At 43.0% G+C, this 20,122-nt stretch overlaps 1 protein-coding gene across 1 annotated transcript in view; it reads left to right on the top strand.

Annotated features, from left to right (window-relative positions):
- Positions 1 to 542: 542 nt before the first annotated feature.
- The window catches only part of GALNT13 (polypeptide N-acetylgalactosaminyltransferase 13), a 313,273-nt gene continuing 293,693 nt past the window's right edge, over positions 543 to 20,122 (top strand). Inside the window, exon 1 of the mRNA XM_077320013.1 lies at positions 543 to 703. The gene's annotated coding sequence lies outside the window, so the exon portion shown is untranslated. The remainder of the gene's footprint in view (positions 704 to 20,122) is intronic.

Genomic DNA, 20,122 nt, shown 5'->3' with positions numbered 1-20,122 from the left:
CCCAGCTGGCTGCATGTGGGGGAGTGCAGAATTGAACCCGGCATGCCAGATTAGAAGTCCGCACTCCTAACCACTACACCAAACTGCCCAATTACTAGTTGGTACCCAGCAGAACATTCATGTCACACCCAGGCAGAACATGGATGTCAAGCCAGGTTTGATTCCCCGGTCCCCCACATGCAGCCAGCTGGGTGACCTTGGGCTTGTCACAGCCCTGATAGTGCTGCTCTAACCGAGCAGTCCTGTCAGAAGTTCTCTCAGCTTCACCTCCCTCACAGGGTGTCTGTTGTAGGGAGTGGAAGGGAAGGTGATTATAAGCCACTGAGTCTCTGTCAGGCAGTGAAAAGTAAAAACCATCTCTTCTTCATATATAATAAATTGCAATCATATTTTTATTAATTTTTAGATTTTTATGCCACCCTTTCTGAATTTGTTCCATTTGCTATTTATCAGCAGGGCTCACCTCGGGCTGCTTGTTTCTCTGGGTATGGTAGCCCCACTCCTACATTTTATTATTTATTATATTTTGATTTCTAGGCCACCTGCCCCCTCTCCACTCACCTTCTTCAGAGGAGATTCTGGCAGGAGACAGACTTGCCCAGGCACCACTGAGGCAGTCAGCCCAACAAGACTGTGGGGATAGAAGCAAGGAGAAGGCCATTCCCAGAGGTCACCAGCAGCTGCTACACATGCCTCAGAAAAGGTAGGTGGGACTCAGGCTGCAGACTGCATCTGCGGTCAGATCAGAGGAGAAGGCCAGAAGCAGAACAGGCCTGTGCAGAACAGGGCGGGGCAGAGAATACCTGCAAGGCTACCTCTTTCACTCTGATCAGCCATGACAATGTTGGTCATCTAAGCAGAATCTTTTGAAGGTTCCACCTTGAAAACTGGTAAGATTGTTAAAGATGCCCATTGATGTGCATTCCCTCTGGCTCCCAGGAAGGCCCCCACAGTATTATCGTTGTGCAAAATGCACAGAACACAAGTGTTCAGGAAGGTATTCTTGCAATGGAATTGATTTGTACTAGGACAGGATGGTCCAGAAGGAAACTTTCATCTGGGAGTAGGGGCAAGTACTGCATTACTTTGTACCTGTGTGATCCCACCCTCTGTGATGCTTGCAGTGGGCTGGCCTGTTTGATATTCACATTGCCTTTTAGTTTTGCATTCCTAGTTCCGTCATATTGTACATTTGCATTCATCCTTGTATATCTTCTGCTGACTGACTATACTGCATATTTGGATTGTGGCTCATGTTATCATTTGGGTTTGTACTCCTAGTCCTGTTGTCTTGTTCATTTGATATCCAGTACTGTATGATGATGATGACTTTTCTCTTTTTGGACTCAGCAATTCACCTTGAGCCTCAATTCACCAGAAAGCTGGGCTGTAAATAAAATGCAAAATGTAGAAATGAATGAGGGGGGCAGCATAGGGAGAAACCTTGTCTTCTGGACGGCCATGAAGTGAACTCAGCCATAGTGTTTTGGCCTGCGTTACAATGCAATTTCCACAGTCACATCTGCAGCAAAATGATAAGCCACAGGCTTAGTTCACATTTTAACTTTGCTCTTGATTTCTTGCTTTAAAAAAATCATTTTATGGAAGCCTTGGGATTGGCACTCCTTTCAGCGTGTGGCAATCCCATTCAATGCAGTCATCTTTGGCATTAGATTAAACGCTCGGTGCAGACTCTCTCATCCATTTGCTTAGGCTAGCATTTTATAACAACAATTATTCCTTGCTTGAAATGCCGATGGGCGTAGCAGCTAAATGCAACATGACCGGAAAGTGCAAAGAGCATCAGGAGGCTTTTATTATAATGGCAAACAGATTCCTCCTACCTTGAGGCAGAGATGGAGATTGCCCCAAATGCTAGATCCTCCTGGCAGTATCAGCAGGTGATCAGGGGTAGTGGAAGCAAGACTTTGGCACCTTTAGCAGTTATGTAGAACAGAGAGTTTGGGCCGATTGGGGCATCTGAAGAAAGTCTATTGACTGTGGAAGGATTAAGAAACTCTGTATACCTTTGCAGGTCACCCGAATATAAACTGGCAAGAGTAATTTAGACTGCTGGAAGAACAACATGTATTTATTTATAATAAATAAATACATATTTATAATAAATAAATACATGTTGTTCTTCCAGCAGTTTAAAACCAATTGCCCTATTTTTAAATTATTATAATTTGTTAACCGCCACTCCCGGTCTAGCCAGCTCGTGACAGTTTACATCAAAGTTTAAAATACAAGCCCATGATACCCACCAGCTGTAGTCCACCCACCCTTCTCCCCTCCTGTCGGACTTGATGGACCATGCCTCAGGGAGGGGGCGTTCAGAGGAGGGACCCAGCAGATATTACTCATCATCCTGGCCTCAATGCCTGGTGGAAGAGCTCCATCTTACAGGCCCTGCAGATAGTTTTCCCAACCTTTCGACCATGGAGGTGGCCCTGAAATATTTTTCAGGCCTTGAGCTATCCTGGAAGTGATATCAGACTTCTTGGGTCTGAAGAGTATCTTTGCACAACCCACAACATGTGCTTGTTGATAGTTCCAGCAGGGCTTTTAGCTATTCTGGGAGCTCATTCCACCATGTAGGGGCTAGGACCAAAAAGGCCTTGGCCCTGGTTGCGACCAGGCATACTTCCCATGGGCTGGAAATCACCAACCTAGTCAGAGTTGCAGAGCAAAGAGCTCTGCATGGGGCATAAGGAGGTAGATGGTTCCTCAGGTATGCTGGGCCCAGACCGCAAATGGCCTCATAGGTCAAAACCAAAACCTTGAACTTGACCCAGAACACTACTGGCAGCCAATGCCACAACACCCACTGGAAGAAGAAAGACGGAATTGATACCCAGGTAGAGAAATGGAAAAAAATAGTGTGAACAATCAAATATAGTCGTCCTAATAATCCAGTCAATACACAGTTCCTTATGATGATCACATCTCCCAATGTGGCTTCTGGCAAACAGTTTTGACAGGGTTTTTCTTCAAAAACCTGCAAAACCTTTTTGACTGGAAGAGACAGCGAGGCAAGGGGGGTTAGTGCACTCCAAAGATGGCAATGCTTCTAGCATATAGCCTTCTATTCTCTTGAAAATTGTTGTAAACATTATGGCGATTCAGCACTGAAGAAGGAAGCCGTTTAACCCTATCTATAGCAGTTAATTGGAAAATGGCAAGTTACTTGGAGACACTCTCTCCCCCTTCTTTTTACTTCAGCTGCTTTGTTTTTACATCTTGTAGCCTTTTATCTTGTTTTCCTTTATAGTTGAACATGTCTCTCTGTAACCAAATAACTTTAAAAGCATTCCGTTGCGAGGGCTTCATGGGAATTATCTTCTTAATGTGGGTTTCTTCTTGCAAGTGGAAAGAAGTCATAATGGGCTCTAAAGTGTGCTGCTGAAAAAAAACCAACAACTACAAAGTGTATAATTAGGTATGCATTCCGCCTGAAATCAATGAAGTACCAGAATTTGGGCTAGTTGTATTTTCCAAATACTGCTGCCCTGACACTAGGGAGGTCAGCATTCCTATGCAAATAGGGAGGGGCTGTGGCAAAGAGGGAGGGGAAGTGCATCTGCTTGGTATGCAGAAGGTCCCAGGTACAATCCCTGGCTTCTCTAGTTTAAAGGATCAGGTAGCAGGTGATGTGAAAGACCTCAGCCTTGGACCCTGGAGAGACGCTGTCAATCTGAGTAGACAGTACTAACTTTGATGAACAGATAGTCAGATTCAATATGAGGCAGCTTTATATGTTCATATTTGCAACAAGTTCTGAAAAGAAGTAAAAAATGTGAGATACTTTCTGAATTAGAACTGGGTTATACTTGAAATAAACTCAATCACCATGTTTCCTTTTGTTCAAATTGGCCAGGCCCAGATATTTGCTCCTTTAAGAATTTGGTGTCCTGTATTTGGTTCTTTGCTGTTTTATGTCTTTCGATTTCTATCATACGTTTTTTCCGGTGATAGTTTATTCTTTACGGACATTTAAGGGAGCAAATATGATATCTCTGACATTTGTCTCATAACTCAGCTTAATAGCCTAACATACCACCGCTATTCAAATGTCAAAATAAAATGAAAACCAATTTTTTCTTTATTATAAAAGGCCATTTTGGTCAAACTCAACAAAGTGAGTTTGAACAAAGTTAGGTTTGTTTCTGTTAGACAGCCATGCATTTTGCTTTGGCGGATCACCGCATACATTTCATGTCTGTCCAGAACTGCTTCCGATGTCAAAGCCTCCCCTTTCCAGTAGCACTCTAAAAGTATATTGTTACATTTCATAACAGTTATATTTGGGAGTATAGTTACCTTTTGTTATCTAATGGATGGCCAATGAGGAAAGATTTATACACACTGACATCCGGAGGTTGGGGGAGGGGAGCCAATTACAGCTGCCTTATCTTGAGACGTTTTTACTTTAAATGGTTGGAACTAGTATATCAATCTTCTAATTGCACTTTCACAAAACTCTCTTCCCTGCTTGGCTTTTCTCCACAACCTTATTTTCTTCTTTAGTGCACAAAAAAACCCTTATCTATTTTAGGGGGGGAAATTACGGTGAGATTTATCTGGCTGAATCTTGGCAGTGCAAGCAAATCTGAACATTTATTTCTATTCTAATGGGATTTATGTTTTTTTTTAATTCTAATGTGGCCATAACACAGCTAGGAAAAAGGGTTTGAAACAAATGATGTCCAAAAAGGGAATGATGAGGTCTTGGGCACAACATCACTTGCCCAATTAACTTTAATCGATGTCTTCATTTACCTGCAAGGTGAGTCTGCTGATGGAATTGCCTCAGTATTGTTGTTTGATGTTGAGCTTGAATGGCATACGAAGCACCTCTGCAGCTGCATGGTAGGGGGTAGTCAGACCCCTTGTCACACACAGAATCATTGAAATTCATACCAACTTTGTTACCTGCACAGTCAGGTGGCCCGTGATGGATACATTACCTAAGTTTTGCACCTGTGCAGTTGGAGACTTCTCTCCTGTTGGTAGATATGCCCAGCTGACTGCAAGATTTACATATGTGGACTCACACAAAGTTATGCAAGAATGCACATGAGGGAACCGCTTTATATCTGGGCAGCTCAACAGCCAGGAATCAAATGGCACTGTGATAAGGCATCCAAAAACATCTAAGGGTCTTCTTATATGATGAGATGGGTCTCCCCCCCACACTCAATTCATATTTCATGTCTCATCCGGGAATAACCTTGCAATGGTGGGAGGGAGTCAAATCTGCTGTGGAGAACGGCACAGCAGCAGGAGCAGATAAGTAAAAACAGCAGCAGGACAAACAGTCCCACTTGTGTCCATTTTTTTCTGTCAAAAGTAATGTAGTGTGGGAAGAAGTCTAAGGTCCCTCCTGCCACTGCACCTTGCCCTGGAGCCAATCCCCTACCCTCCTTTCTCAAGGTGAGTCATGGGTCGGACATGAGGACACTCAGACCAAATTCTCATTTCAGGTATTGTGTACAGAGACTCTTAAGATGAATCGGTCCCTCCCTGACAATGTTCTCTTTAAAAATTGGAAGTGGTGGTGGCAGATGTAGATGGGGGGAAGTCATCTGAGACAAAGCAGTATGTATGAGCTCATGCAGTTGGGCATGCGCAAAATATTCAGATGCAATTGACAGGATGTTGAATATTTGGCTTTGGTGATTGCTAGTTGAAGGAACGATGTAAGCTGAATTGATGCATGGCTGTATATTTTTTGTGATAGTTGGTGAGAGGAGGTTCATTAGAAATGCAGGATTTCCCTTTTTGCATTTTTGGGGGTTTGCACTTTTCTAATCTACGGGCTTTTCTTTGCTTCCTGTTATGTTTTCATATTGCATAAATATTTTCTTCTCTCTCTGTGTTAAGTGAAACACAACAAGTGGTTTTCAGTGTATATAAAGAAGAGTTCGGTTTTTGTACTCTGCTTTTGACTACCCGAAGGCATCTCAAAGCAGGTAATAATTGCCCTCCCTTCTTCTCCCCACAACAGACACTGTGAGGTCGAAGAGGCTGAGAGAGCTTTGATAGAACTGCAACTGACCAAAGGTCACCCAGCTGGCTGGGTGTGAGTGGGGAATCAAACCCAGTTCTCCAGATTAGAGGTTCTTGTTCTTAACCACTACACCAAGCTGGCATCATATCATAAAGCTCTGATTATGAGCTCTATACAGTGATCAGGATAGCTTATGCACAACACTTATGTTGTACGCATTATATACACATTCTACATGACTGGGGACACTGTCTTTTGCAATAAGAGTTTAAATGAAGAAACAAAGAGGTGGGGCTGACAGCGAAGCTTCCTATCTTCCACCAGGGCCTATTATGCATGCAATACTTTCCTCTGCAGTCAATTCGCTGACCCTTTTAAATAGCCTTTTAAAAAACATTTTTAGAACATTCCCGTTTATGCAAGTGCTAGGATTCCATGCTGCTGTTTTTGTTTTGTTTTTTTGAGCAATTATGCATTCTAAACTGCTCTGACTGAAACTGTGGGAGGGGGAACTTCCTCCATTGTGCTGCAAAGTCACCTGACCGCCACTTTGGCACATGCTGCTGGCATTTCCTTATGGAAATTTCATGGACATGGAGACTTTTCCATGGAGACATACAGGCTTCTGAATGCCAAAACTCCCACCTTTTCCCCTCTGAGATATACTGTTCCTTGTAGAGAGTGGACAGAATGGACCACAGCAGACGCCGGGCTCCCATGCAAACTTAAAGCCCCCTCCATACCATCGCTTTCCTCATGAAGCCCAAAAGAGAAGCCTATGCCCATAGCCTGAAGCAGCTCTGCTTCCTCATTCTCCTGCAACCTAGAACTGGCATTTCAGACCCCTCCACTTTGCCAGCCTGATAAACAAGCCCCCTACCACCATCACCACCATGGTCACTGATCAGAGGTAGAGCTTTGTAGTCTCCGGAGTGTTCGTGGAAGGCTGAGGAGGAAATGCCATGCATACCATGGGGTAATTTCTTCTAATTTACATAGCAATACAGTTGACTTGGTTGCCAGGGCAAATGGCATGTTCACGTGATCGCTGACAAAGGCAGAGTATCAGCGGAAGGTGCTCGAGCTTCCACTGGTAGATGAGGGACTGAAAGTAGGAAAGGGGAAGAGACCAAAAGCACGCTAACATTTATGCATAAAAAAAGACTGCCCTCAGTGCCGTCACACAAGAAAAGTCAGCATAAAACTAGTTTCAGAAGCCTTGCTGAAAAAAACGCTGAAAGAACTGTGGGCGGCATTTGTAATGAAAAAATGAAATTAATATGGGTTTCACGCTGTGAAAATGGTGCCACATTAAGAATTTAAATAAGACGTCACTTTTGGCAGTCTTTTTGCGAGTTTTCTATACTGTATAATACACCCAGGCCCCTTTCTCCAGTCCTTTAGGAAACAGACCGAAACCCCTTTGTTTAGCAGGGTCTGTGAATGAGAAAGATGGGTTACATTGCCATTTATTGCTGCCATTTGTTATTGTCCCAGTAAGGATGCGGCAGACTGCTCTTTCATCATGGGTTTCTGTTCTTTTAATTTTCGTTTGTTGTTTTATGTGTCGTAAATGTTTTATGCTTTGTATTACATGCTGATGACATTGATTTTGATGTTGTTAGCCATATTCTCTGCCTTATTGAAGCTGAAGGGTGAAATGGAATTCCTTAAATTAATAATGCATTTAAAGGGGGGGGGACAAATATAGAGGTTGGGGCCTGATTCTGGAAAATGGAGAGAAACTGGGCTCACAGAATGAAACTTTAGAGTTGCCAACTCTGGGTGGAAAAATTCCTGGATATTTTAGGAGTGGAGCCTGTGAAGGGCAAGGTCTAAGGAAAGGGAGGGTCTTCAGAAGGATGAGGTTGCCAAGCTGGTGGTAGCTGGTGATCTCCTGGGATTACAGCTGATCTCCAAGTGACTGGCATCAGGTCACCTGGACAAAATTACTTTGTTTGTTTGTTTTTGAGCTGTGCAGAAATTTAACCTGTAAAAAATGAAAGGCTGCTACTGAAAAAAGAAGCAGAATGTATTGTTAGACTTCAGACACGGACACCTAAAGGGTTTAATTTGTCTTTAGAATTGCATCAGCTTCTATGTAAAAATAAGAGAGTTTATGTCAACTGGCTACCAGAATATACTCAAGTTCTTCCAGTGACAATTAGCTACTGCTCTTTTACACTTTATGAAGAACTACTGCAAGACAAAATAAGTTTCTAACATACATTTAGGCACAGAAAAAGAGATTTCTTTAATTTTGAGCTAAAACAGTGTTATCTCTGTTCTTTACAAGGAGTTTCTCTTCTTCATATATTCTCAAGGATAGAAAAAAGTTTTGTATCTGACATATTTTATGACCTGAATTTTAACTTTGAATACATTATCTTATTTATATGTTTTAAACTATGCTTAGATATACTCAGTGTTGTTATTATATATTACATATTTCCCCGATGAAGCCTATTGTTGAAACACATAGTTAATTTTGGGAGAATTTAACAAAATATATTTCTGTCTGATTTTGCACCATTGGTCTTGGCCTTATTTTTTATCTCCCACAGAGGGGCATAGAACAGATATACACACATCCATTTTATATTTGCAGCTGTTGATTATATCCAGGGTCAGGGGCAGACTTGGTTTTTCGGTAACCAACAATTCACACATCTCTCTTTTGTTAACCTCTGGCACCGCTTCATGTCTAATGCCACCGTTGTGGCCATTCATGCTGCAATTTGCACAGGTGTTCCATGCTGGAATACATAATAAAAAAAAATGCTGCCAGTGCAATGGACAAGACATTCAACTCCAAATGTTTCACTCAGTTGTAGAAAGCGATGGTAACTGGAGATCTATCTCTGTTACAATCAATCTCCAGATGACCAAGATCAGTTTTTCTGAAGAAAATGGCTGCTTTGGAGGGTAGATTCTATGTCATTATACCCTGCTGAAATCAGCCACTTGGGCTGAATAAAAGAAAGTATTCAAGACTAATAATAAAACCCATTGTGGGGGGATATACAGTGAGCTCTAGGAAAGGTGAGGGGAGCAGACAATGGACCAACACATGGAAAGGGATCACCTCTCTTGACCCACATTGCCTCCTCAGCCACTGCCAGGATTTCTCTTGCTCCCCCTCTCCTCTTTCCCCCTCAACTGCTGTGAGCCCTAAGTGACTGACTGAGGAGACAGAGGGTGTAAGAGAGGCAGGCTGACTTCCACAGCCATTTCTCCTCTTCAGCTGTTGCTGCCTCATCCTTGTATGCTGCCTCAGCCTCCTCTCTTGCTCAGTGACGTTTTGTTCACAGTGGCTGGGATCACTACTGAAGAGCATTTACACTTTATGTTAATACTTGTAGACCTCTGTATATTGGATACTGTAGAACCATGTGGAGAGTGAACCATATACACTAAAAGTGATAATAACAATAAAAATTACCTTGAATTATAAAAAGACTCATTTAGGAAATGGAAGGACAAATCATCATTCGGTTCTTAATCACCATAGGATTAAGTTTATATTTTTCTGATACATTTTCATCATTGACAAGAATTTATTTAATGAAGATTCATTGGTAAAATAGTAAGAGTATCACATATCACTGATGAAGATACTGAAAACAGAATATACCTAGGAGTTCGTTTTGATGATCTGGAAAGTTTGAGAATTTTTTTTACATTGGAATTAACTGTTATTTGCCATCGCCAATTTGAAACTCATTTCTTTTCCTTGAATCACGGCTGACGGGTCTTAACCTGTTGCCATTTTTGGCTCAGCACCCATTTTAATGCATTTCTAAATCACTAGAGTAAACAATATGAAACTATCAGAAATATTCTTTCTCAGAGTTTAGGAAAGTTTAGGGGACTATTTCTGCCAAAGTCAGCACAGGGGAAAACAATTCTTACTTACTTTAACGGCTTATTTTTCAGACAGAGATACCAAAAACTGTGTATGTCAGTGAAAATGTTCATCCTCTATATTTGAGTGCCAACCCCCCACCCCACAACACAGGAATAATCTCTCTTTTTCACACTCTCAATCAGGTAACAAAGGAGAACACTTGTCATAAAGCAGACAAGATTAAGGCAACAGGGCATGAAATCAAGACGATATATGTGAGACATGACAAATAAATGCATTTCAAGAACATTATTTCCTCAGGGAACAATTACATGATTAGATTAAGGCCCCACAGATGCCTGCCTTGCTGCCCCTACTGCTCTTAAGAGATAGACTCCATGTAAAAGATTGAACTTTCTTCCAATGTCATTGGATCAGAGGACAAGAAAGGTTAAAAAATACAGACTTCTCATTACAGTTCTTTATTTTACTTGGTGTCCCTCTAGTTAATCTAAGAGGATCTGCATTTTAGAATGATTGGAAACTAAACATTGGCAGATAGTTACACAATGGCTTTAACCCTCAAGTGCCTCTTCAAGCAACCAGGTTATATTTTTGGGTTATATTCTTGAAATCCAGATGAAGACCTTCATCAAATATTTAGATATTAAATTTAGATTCTTCCCTTTGTTTTCTATCTATTGGATTAAGAATGTATATTGTTATTTTTGTTGTACTTTTATTATCTTATATATGATGATATGTGACAGCTTCTTTATGAATAAAAAACAAGTTATAAGTGTATAAAATAAAAGGTGACAATATTATAGGCATTTCTTCTATGAAGTGGTATGTCTAAAATTTACCTATACCTGGTTTTCAACTTACTTTCAACTCTCTCAATATTATGCCATGATCTAGAACATGGGCCTCCAGACTTTTTGAGCCTTTGGACACAAAATGGTCTCAGAATAGATATGGGACCAGTTACAAAATGGCTGCTGGAAGGCAGTTGCAAATGGCTGGAAAGGCTCAAGATAGTCCCATTTCCCAATGGACATTCCAGGTTATGTCAGCCCATCTGGGATTTTGTGAAACATCTCTTGCACTAATTAGCTGGATGAAAGCCAAGTTTTGTTCTTTGGTCAGCAGAAAAGGTATGCCAGAGGAGAAATATGCCAGGAAATACATAAGCAGGCATTACAATCCCCATGGACATGACATTGGGAAGCATGCTGTAGAAGGACAAAGACACTACAGATGCGGTGGTGAAAATTGCTGACAAATCACAGTTGATTTATGATGACCCCACAGGGTTCTTAAAGCAAGAAATGAACAGAGGTGGTTGTCATTGCCTGCCTCTGCCTAGCAACCTGGGACTTCCTTGGTGGTCTCCCATTCTAAGTACTAGCCAGGACTAACACATAAGAGATAGCAAATAAACTACATGAGAGCCAGTATGGCATAGCAGTTTAGGGAGTGACCCAGATGCAAATCACTACTAAGACTCAGATCTTACTGAGTGATCTTGGACTTTCTCAGCCTAACAGGGTTGTTCTGAGTTGGGATGGGCACAAGCTGGGAAAATACACTTAGTTTTAGTTTATGGTTCCTGAGCCACAAACCATCATGAACTTTTAGGCAGCAAACAAACTGGTTCTGCTTGTGAGATTTGTGACCTGGTAGAACCCCTTCTCCCAAACAAACACATGCTAGAGGCACAAAACTACCAGGGAATCTATAGCTGACTCCTCTACTTGCCCTCCATGTTTAGTGAGGGTTGGATTTACATGGTCAAAGTTATGCTGCCCCCCCGAAGGTGCTGCCAGGGAAGTGTTTTCTGGAGAAATGACAGGTGCAGTATCAGGGGATTCAGGAGTGTATAGAATAGACTCTGTGTAAGCTAGAGATATCAAACTCACAGGACTGCCCCCTAATGCTCCTCTACGTGCCCTCCAAGATATTTGCAGATTGGACTTAGGGGTTGATGTTTATTGAAATCAGGCTAATGGAGTACGATAGAAATTACCATGAATAATAAAAACTACTCATTTAGGAAATGGAATGACAAATCATCAGTCAGTCCTTGATGGCTGTAATTACTAAAAGTCCTCATGATTTTCTCCAAAACAAGTCATGTCAGACTAACCTTCTCTCTCTCTCTCTCTCCCCCCTCCCCTCTCTTTTGATAAAGTTCCCCATGATATTCTTAATGACAAGTTGGTAAAATGTGGTATGGATCCTATTACTGTTAGGTGGATTGAGAACTGGTTGACAGATTGCACCCAAAGGGTGCTTGTAAATGGTTTGTCATCTTCTTGGAAAAGAGTGACAAGTGGAGTGCCTCAGGGATTTGTCCTAGGACCTGTGTTGTTCAACATATTCATAAATGATTTGGATGAAGGAATAGAGGGGGTGATTATTAAATTTGCAGATGATACTAAATAGGAAGGGGTTGAAGACCGGAAGACAGAATCAGGATACAGGATTATCTTGACAGGCTGGAAAACGGGGCTAAAATGAATAAAATAATTTTATAAGTGAAAAATGTAAAGTTCTGCATTTAGGTAAGAAAAATCAATTGCATCACTATAGGAAGGGTGAGTCTTGTCTTGGCATTAGTACATGTGAAAAGGATCTGGGGGGTCTTAGTAGACCAGACACTGAACATGAGTCAGCAGTGTGACTTGGTAGCTAAAAAGGCAAACGGGATTTTGGACTGTATTAAAAGAAGCATACTGTCCAGATCATGCAAGGTGATGTTAGCACTTTCGTCCGCTCTAGTTATAACTCACTTGGAGTACTGTGTTCAGTTTTGGGCACCACAGCTGAAGAAAGATATAGAGAAACTGGAGCATGTCCAGAGGAGGACTACAAAGATCATGAGGGGTTTGGAAACCAAGTCATATGAGGAAAGGTTGAGGGAGCTTGGTCTGTTTAGCCTGGAGAGAAGGCAACTAAGAGGTACTATGATAACCATCTTCAAATATTTGAGGGGCTATCATATAGAAGATGGAACAGAGTTGTTTTCTGTTGCCCCAGAGGATCGGACCAAAACCAATAGGTTTAAATTAATTCAAAGGAATTTTTGGCTAACATCCAGAAGAAATTCCTGACAGAGTGGTTCCTCAGTGGAACAGGCTTCCTCGGGAGGTGATGGGTTTTCCTTCTTTGGAAGTTTCTAAGCAGAGGCTAGATAGTCATCTCACAGAAATGTTAATTTTATGAACTTAGGCAGATTGAGAGTGGGTGGGCAGGAAAGGATGTGCCAGTGTTTGTCTCTTGTGGCCCTTCCTTGCATACTCAGAGAATTGCTAATTGCCACTGTGGTAGGTGAATTTCCTCCAGGCCAGGCTGGATTCTGGAGATTTGTGGTGGAGAGATGACTTGAGCATGAAATTGGGGTTGCCGTGGGTGGGCAGTTAGTTAACCACTGACAACCAGTATTGGGGCTTCTCTCTGGATGATCTCTTTGAGGCAGAGGTGCTGGGCTATGGCTCCTCCTCTTCCTCTTCCATGCATTGTTCCCTCTGGCCATTTCAATTGGTCTGTAACCTCTGCACTTCTTTTCAGAGCTCACACTTCCATTGCATAAACTCTGCATTCTGGAGAGCAAAGCTGATTTTTTATCCAGGGTCACAGATCCAGGCCAGCTTGTACTCTCCTTCCTAGCAGAGAGGATGCAACCTGGTGGGGATGTCCACCTACAACTTCTCTGCCACGACCTTTGGGAGAACAGCTATCCCCTTGGGGCCCAACTCCACTGTGGAGGCCAATGCCTGGTCCTTCCCTCATATCCAGGGGATGACTTGTCCCATACTGGCCATAAGGCCACAGAGTACATTGGTGGTAAACTGGAATGAGCTCATGCAGAATTTGGGAAAGGGTAAGCCAGTCTGCAGAGCTGATGCTGAGCTCCCCTTCCCTGTGCAGTATGGTCATGGAAGAAATTACATTTTGCACTGATCTCTTCTACTCCACCAAACATGCAATCATGGGGGAAGGAAAGTTCCAGCAGGTGGAAAAGTCTAAGATGAGCCAGCGTTCAATGCCCATCTGTAGTTCTGAGGCTATAAATGAAGTCAGGGACAGTAGTTTGAGCTTGTTAGAAGGACTGGATAAAATTCAAAATGGTAGATAGTTGTGATTCTTAATGGCTGGGTTTAGGAGTAGCAGATGGGTTTAACAATCATAGAGCAGCATGCTCAAGTACATGTAGAACAATTGCCATTCATTCCTATGGGGGAATAGTTAAAATAGCAAACAGGGAGGTCGCGTCATAGTGATGGCATAATCTGCTTGATGCTGGGTAGCTCGGCTTTACTGTGATAATCTGCAGGGGGGTAAAATATCCCTGTGCTGCAGAATGCTGCTCAGATGTGTACTGTGAGACTAAATATGCAAGCTCTCCTGACACGTACAGCCTGCTTGTTATAACAACATCAGGCATTTTAATCAAGTATAAATATTTTCCAAGCAATATGGGGAGGAAGTCTTGAAGCTTACTTGTATCTCCTCACAGTCATCCTTTTTTGACTGCTGAACAGTTATTAATTAGATGTAGTTGTTTAGACATGGTATTTTAAGAAAATGATTTTATAGTGTGTTCTTTATGCATTTCAGAGGGAAAGGCAGCAACCTCCCAACTTTAAAATAAAAAATGACACCATCTTTCTATTGTTTCTTATTATTACATCTTTCTCTCTCTGTTGAAATTTAAAGTGCATCTCCTTAAAAGATATTCAGTAGCATATCCAGGATATGGCATCCAGAGTGAGTACCCTGGGTGCCACTTGGGGCGGGCACAGGAGGACTGTCTATACAGGGCCCTGCAGCCGAGGCAGGTAGCAGAGATATCTCTGGCAGGCAGGATGGCCAGTGGCCCTCCCTCAGGTTCCTGAGTGGCAGGCAGTTGGGCCAGAGGAGGAGTCACATAGGACAGGGGGGTAGGAGGCATCTGCTGGTGCCTGCCCAGCTCCCACCCTCCCACCAGGTGCTGGTCCCTGACAGGCCACTGGAAGGCCATGACAAATCAGAACCCAGAGGCAGCAGGGGTGGGCAGTCATGGCACCTGTCTGGAACAGTGGCAGGACTGCAGCAAAGTAGGAAGAGCATGCCTCCTTTTCCCAAAGCAGTTGGCAGACGGCAGAAGAAGGAGTCAGTGGGTGCTGCCCATGGGCACCAGTTTTAGTGCCGGGCGAGGATGGGCCAGTTGCATTGACAGCATGAAGGGGAGCGGCACCAGAGCCCCTGTCCACCCCCCCCCAAAGCTGAAACTGCACTGCCATATAGTTGTGCTGAGGAAGCTGGGTATACGCTCTGCCACCTGCCCACCGTTCCCCGCATCACCATACCCCACCCCCACCCTGCCTCCACATCACCAAGCTCTCAGGTCTCCATCCAGCTGTCCCAAGCATCAAATAGACTAGGTACGCCATTGTATATGCTGCTTCTCCAGAGACAAGCTTGAAGCAGCCTACAAGGATGAACTACCATAAAATCATTTTTAAATGACAACATAAATGCCTGGGTTTGGGCATCCTGCCTGCTCCTAGTTCCAGTGCCACTGTGTAGTTGGCTGGTAGCACCATGCCATTCTGGCTTGTGCCAGAGGTGGCCAGAACTGTAGGCCGCACTAAATCTGTCATAAGGCTGGCAGGGACACACCTGTGGTGCGACAGTGGCCCGGCACAGCCAAAAGGAAAGCTGTGGCAGAGATGATAGGTTCACAGAGCATTCTCTAAAGTATGGAACCGAAAGGGCGCAATTCTTCTCCCAAGCTTGAAAGGGGAGGAAAGACTTCTATGTAATGGGCTCCAGTGAGGTGGAGAAGCTGTAAGGAGAGGCTGAGGAAGAGGATGGTAGAGCTGCTTCTTTATTCAAGGCTGAATGCCAGGGGGCAGGGATAAACAGGGAGCATTGCAGCAGGAGCTGGAAGTTCCACCCCAGAACCAGGGTTCTGAGAGGTGGAAGAAAAGGACCCACTGCTGCTGGGAAGACCGAAGAAGAAGACCCGGATTCTAATCCCCTCTTCTTTCAACTCCAAAGAACCCAAGTGGCATGAAACCAAAGTTTTATGGCTGGCTGTCACTCTGGCAGGCCAACTCAGTATTCCTAGAGCCACTGTGGTGTAGTGGTTAAAGAGCGGCCGTCTGGAATCTGGAGAACTGGGTTTGATACCCCATACCTCCACATGCATGTTGTAAACAAAAAAAATTGGTGAACTTTATGATTGTTGCAATGAGATTGGGAAATTGGGAAAATGCTGAAAATGTAGTAATACATAAATGGTCAAATAACAATGTATGATTTTAGAAAAAATAACTAATTACATTAAAGTAAACCAAGGAACTTGTAAAAGGGATGAATTTAATTCAGTCTGGGAAATCAATTAAATATAAAAATAAATTTTCAGATAGCAATGTATGGGAAATTATATAAGTTTGCAATAGTAAATGTTGGTTATGCTTTGTTATTTGTCTTGTTTTGTTTTGTATATATAGAATAATTATTTTTAAATAAAAGAGAAAATAGCTCCTCTCCTTGTTTCTCACGGTTAATGATCAGGGTTTTTTTTAAGCCATTAAAAGGCAGGTTCCTAGGGCCCATTCTGCACGCAAGGGTTAATGTACCTCCAGTGCACCTTAGAAATAGATTTTCCTGTTCTGCAGAGGAAAATCCAGCTGCAAAAGCACATTGAAAGTGCATTATTCTCCATATGCAGAATGAGTCTAGGGGAGGTGGCAAAAGTATTTAGAACAAACTAAAATCAAATAGCATAAAATGAAAAATGAGTAATCTAGCTTAACAAAAATCAGTAAAATGCCATTAGGATAGTAGTGGACTCAAAACAACTGAAAAAGATAGAGTCCATCAGTTAAATGCCAGGTGAACTTGAAGGGGGTGAGCAAAGGCAAAGTACCACAACTAATCATTTCCTGTCTCGTATTTGGAGACATCCACAGGAAGACCAATACATCTGCTGAAGGCTAGCTCAGTCCATGCAGCCTTTAAATACACAAAAGTGTGTGTCCTAAACTAATGCTCAGGCATCCCTCCCCCCTCCAGCTAATGCATGATATTTGTTGTGAACAGAATTCTCAATCTCCTAAAATTAGCACAAAAATTGAAAGATAAGGACATAGGATCCATATAATCTAATACTCGTTTTCGATCAGAACTCATTAGATGTTTCTGGAAGCTCCCAGAGGGCAGGAAAAATGGTAGCCATCCTAGCTTAGTTTGTCATTAAAGACAGGAAAATAGAACTCGAAGGGATCTCAAGAGGCATCTTGTTTTACCCGCTGCACAATGCAGGAAATTCACAACTACCTCCTGTCCCACTCCCCAATGACCCCTGCTATATGTCCAGAGGAAGGCAAAAAGCCTCCAGGACCCCTGGAAGAGTTGCCTGCCACTGACTAGTGGAGGTGTGGATCCCCTGCCACCAGACTGTCCCTGTCCATCCCCCCCCCCCATGCCAGTCAGCTGGCTGATGAGGAGATCTACCTGGAAAAAGAAAAAGGCCCAGGCCATTTTGCCAGCGTTGGACAGGAAGTGATGTCCTCACTTTAGTGATACTCAGCAACGCTCTGGTTTCTGGCGAAAACTCTGGTAGAAGCTGATTTTACCACAGAGTTTTTGCCTAAATACCAGAGTGTCTCCTGATGTGATAACTTCACTTCCTGTGCAATGCCAGCGATGAAGCCTGGACCTTTCTCCAGATAAGTCTCCCCCATCCCCCAGTGAAGGGACCTGGCAACCCTAATCTGGCCTACAGGAAAATTCCTTCTTGGCCCCACTGTGACAACTGGCATTACCTTGAGCATGTAAAAAAAGGCCACACGAGCCAAGCACTGGCTCATTTCTTCTTCCCTCCCGGACACAATCTGTCTAAATTCACAGATTCAGCATCGCTGTCAGAGGGTCAGCTTCAAAACCTCCAAAGAAGGAGAGCCCACCCCCTCCTGAGAAAGCCATTCCACCGGGCAACTACTCTAACTATCAGGAAGTTCTTCCTAAAGTTTATGCTGCTTCGGTACCTGGAGGTTCAATTTAATTATCGTGGCTAAACAGGGATAGATAAGATGTACAAAATAATGAATGTGAGAAAGTTTCCCTTCCTCCTAATTACATCACGAGAAAGTTGGTGCCAAAAAAAGCAATAATTGTGTGAAACAATTAGTTTTATCTACTTCTGTCTAAACGCAGCAACTGTACTATCCATCTTTTATTCCCCAATGGCACATGGGGGGGGGGTGCGCACACACACTTCCAATTGGTGCTGCTTACCCCTAGCAGCTGTGTTTTATTTAAGTCACACTGTCTACTGCCACAGCTTGTCTGTCCAGCTGTGCACAAGCTCCAGAACAATAGAGAGAAGTGAGTTAAGGATGATTTCTTTTATTTATTTTTTAATGACTAGGCTAATGCAATTGCAGTTACTTCTCCAAGTGATATCAAATGCCTCTCATTTAATCAGACCTTTCATTTAATTTCCCAGTTTGGATATATTTATTATAGCGTACCCTATTTTTCCCTCCTCAAATCCCCAAATCACTTTCTTAGGAGAACACCTACAGAGCAAGCTGTTTGATGATACCGTACATCTGTTTCAAGAGCATCTCCATCACTATAAATGCTGTCTTTTACTTAATTTGGGGATAATGATTGTATTGTACATACATATTAATTTTTCAACCTTTCTTTCTAAGCCTCCTGAAGAGGATCTGTTTACATTTCCTTTTAGCCAGTGCTTGGTTGTTGTTGATTTTTGACATGATCAACAGATAGGAGGTCCCTTGAGGGAGATTGTGAACCTCTCTCTTTTATCAGGAGACTTCCCCAAGGGGCTTAAGGCAGCAGTGATTCAACTCTCTTGAAATGGTCTTTTATAGATCTGTGGGACCCCTCCAGCTACTGCCCGATACCACATCTTGGGTTTCTGGGTACGGTAGTTGAGAGGGCTGCTACGGATGAGCTCCTGGCATTTTGGGGGGAAACTTTAGTCCTGGACCCATACCAGTCTGGCTTCTGACCTCTTAGCCTCACCCACCTCACAGGATGTCTGTTGTGGGGAGAGGAAAGGGAAGGTGACTGTAAGCTGCTTTGAGACTCCTTCGGGTACAGAAATATGGCATATAAGAACCAACTCCTTCTTCAGTGCCTGCTAGCCAAAAAGGAACTTTCCATGTGTTCATGGAACGTACGTTCATGAGTGTCAGCTATACATATTCCACTGGAAGACCCTTCAAGCAGGAGTTATAGTGGTAAAGTAAACTTATTTCTCTGTAACCACTGCTTCTGCAAGCTCATGGCCATCCTAGCTTACTATCTCAATTTTTGTTGACTCTTAAATCTGACCTTTATTGTCTCAGGAACAATTAGCTATGATAACTTTGCAAAGTCGTTTCCTGATCAAATAAATAAAAAAAATGGTTTGATCTGGATGCCACCTTCAATATCGGTCAGGCAGACTAAATGTCTCATATGTCATCTAGTCTGCTGAAGGGCCATTTTGACCTAATGACCATGATAGATGTTGACAGAATCCTGGGATCTATGAAGACCAGCATTTGTACACTGGATCCTTGTCCAACCTGTATGATAAAATCATGTATGAACCACATTAATGAACCCTTCATGTCTATCATAAATCACTATGTCATGGCTCCTTCCTCCAGCCATCAAAAAGGTGGTTATTCACTCATTAATAATGTTGCCCATTATCATCAAGTCTCTATCCTGTCCTTCCTAGGAATAGTGATTAAGAAAGCAGTAATGGACCCAGTCCCTGTCTTCTTAGATAATTTATGTGCTCCGAACCCTTTTTACTTGTGCTTCAGGTAGACAGTGGGAAACAGACCCTGGAGCTATTTTTTATGACCTCTGTTTGGATGTAGATTTCCTCTGGATCGATCTGCAGACTTTGATAAAAAGATCATGCCATCCTGATGAGGTGTTTGGAAACAGAAGCAGGTATTAGTGGATGTGCCTTGGTAGTTCCCAAACTCTTTTGGTTTGCTTCCCCCTTGGCTCCCAGGCCTGTTATGTAGGCAAGGCCAGTAGCAGAGAAGGGGCACTCAGCTGAGGCAGTCAGCAGAAAGGTGGAAGAAATGGCTGTGGTGAGCGACACAGCAGCATCAGGAGTGCAGCTGCAGCCAGGCCCAACCCAGGAGCCCAGGGCAAGGGATACGGTGCCAGCAGGGGTTTAAAGGGACTCAGAACACAAAGCAGGTGTTTAAAGGGACCCAGAGCCACCT

This window comes from Paroedura picta, chromosome 2, assembly GCF_049243985.1.
Source record: "Paroedura picta isolate Pp20150507F chromosome 2, Ppicta_v3.0, whole genome shotgun sequence".
NCBI lineage: Eukaryota > Metazoa > Chordata > Lepidosauria > Squamata > Gekkonidae > Paroedura > Paroedura picta.
Note: the sequence above shows the minus strand (reverse complement) of the source record. Positions and strands in the feature narration are given on the sequence as shown.